The following is a 2,480-nucleotide window of genomic DNA, read 5'->3' as shown; positions in this document are numbered from 1 at the left end:
GCCTTGTTAGCGGGCGTTTACAGACTTCATATTTTCACATAAATTACATTTTGGAAAACGATTGCATTGCAACGCAGTTTGTGCAAGTCCAGAACAGAGACCAGTTGCTTGCAATAAGACAAAAAACGGCTGGTTGCCTATCGCGTACGTTCCAGGGGAAGCTCCTTAGTTCGGCCATCTTACACACACGTGACTGACCGCTCGCTCGCACCAACGTGAGTAATGCGATGTATGCGCAATCCCGCAACGAAATTCAGGATCTGATTAAACATAATTCTATTATACAGTGAATTGTGAAATAGATTTTCATGACTTTTCAAAAACTTTTTGAGCTAATTTATTTTTACAAAACTTTCTAGGCCTGGAAATTGCTGTTAAATGACTTTTCCAGGTTTTTTATGACCGTACGAACCCTAATGTGATGATCGGGTCGGGTGCGTTATCTAAATCAGACAAAAATACAGGTGCGGGCAGTTGGCGGGTGGATAATTTATTTGAAGCTGCGGATTCGGGTGACGTTTTAGCTCATCCGCGCATCACTAGCGCATACCGCAGGAACGGTATTATGGAATATATTAGCGTTTTGAAACCGTGACATCGCGGTATACCTTGAAACCGGTAATCGGCCCATGCCTAAACTCAAGTAAAAAAAAAAAAAAAAACCTACAAAGGTAACAACACATCATGTCATCCAATAGTTTTTGTTCATGACACAAATGTCACTAAGCAACAACTAGGGTTGCACTGACAGTTTTTAAGACATTAGATTTCATTAATGGAGCTGGGAGTGGCAAATGCAAAATCCTGGAGTGGAGCTGGAGTGGAGTGATTATAGAGTATTTTTAGAGAAGACATTTCTGTCCCACCACTCACATTTAGTACTGTGCTTCAGTCTATGTTTTGCTTGGTGACACGCAAAGATTGATGCTTCAGCTTCTTTTGGAACTATTTTCATTGTTAGAGGAAAATAAATATACAAAGTAACTGCACAAATTCATTCTGAAATGTATGTTACTCAGTATTTTTATAACACTTTTATGGCCTCTGTGACTTTCTACTGTATGCTAGTAAAAGCTGCATACATAATCTTGCAGATCGTGTAAATACATTTGTGGCACAAAACAGTATATATGTATATTATTATTATAGAAACATAATAAAAATGCTGTGTCAGACAGAAATTTCACCGTTTTTTTTTAAATTTCCAACTTCTTTGTAGAAATTCTTGTTACTCTCAGTTTCTTTGTCCGCACAGGTCCCAGCAAGAACCTTTGTCCACTGATAAAAGAAACCTTTCGTCACACCCCCTCATTTCGTCATGCTCACAACTCTGAGACCCATGCAGAGACTCGTACCTGCTGAGTATAACCTCTGCCATAAACCTGCTTTGTGGTTCAGGGCCGTTGTACCTCCTACAGGAAGTAAGTGTTCGCTTGAGCCCAAAGAGCACACATCACATACAGTATGAATAAATGCCATCCATATATTACTAAACTGCAAGCCAGAAGGACCGTAATTGATTTGAGGTATAAATTAAATAAATAAGGACATGCATGCATAAACAAACAGACTCATATAGCCATATGTTCCATCTAAAATGCACATAATTTTTCCTATAGCTCTGCTGTTTGATCAGCAACCCTGGATAAATATAAGAACTTGCAGAGAAGAAGTGCTGAGAGTTTCTCTTATCTGAGTTTGTAGCTTGTTGGATTTAAATACATCAGTGGTGAATGAAATTGAATGTTTCCCGATGCCTGTGCTCGGAGGAAATGGATTTCTTGCTTGCTGTCACTTTTTTCGAAAGTCTTTAAAAGACAGCAGTTTTTTGCGACTGTTGTCTCCCTCCTTCTCAAAGCTTTTCATTTATATGCATGAAAAAGAAGGAAGCCCAAGAGACGAAATATCACAATGATAATCGTTTGTATTAATGTTTAATTATCAACCTAATTATTCAGGGGTTTATTACCCCCTTCCCCCCAGCGATGCTTCAGTGCAATCAAGTTGACTAGATTATATCCGTGACAATAATGTGCACATTTGGTTGAATTCACTTCTCACAGATTGCTATAATAATTTCAAATCGGCTAATTAATTACCCGAGCTGTAGTATGATTCATTTAGCTGCCATTTTTATTTGGATTGTTCTATCAGGTGTGTCGAGCTAAAATGGATGGGTACCTCGTGTGAATAAATCATGGCGTACATAATGCAGGACAAACAAACAAAAAGAGCTTGTCATCAGGAAGATGAGATGTCTTTGAGAGCTACTGATCCAGTACTTTGGCAGCCTGCGATTATTGTAAATTATACCCCTGGAATCCTTGCTGCGCAGAATTAGAATTGGTTCAGTGTCTAATTTGGACTTTGCAATCAGAATTTTGATTAAGCTTGATATTGTGTCTGCAATTAGAACTTCAATGATTCAGAATAAACAAAGGTGCAGAGAAAGTAGTGCTACTACAAAAAAAAAACAAAGT

This window comes from Sinocyclocheilus rhinocerous, unplaced genomic scaffold (assembly GCF_001515625.1).
Source record: "Sinocyclocheilus rhinocerous isolate Xijiao unplaced genomic scaffold, SAMN03320098_v1.1 scaffold1473, whole genome shotgun sequence".
Classification (NCBI taxonomy): Eukaryota; Metazoa; Chordata; class Actinopteri; order Cypriniformes; family Cyprinidae; genus Sinocyclocheilus; species Sinocyclocheilus rhinocerous.
The sequence above is the reverse complement of the archived record's forward strand: the minus strand, read 5'-3'. Positions refer to the sequence as shown.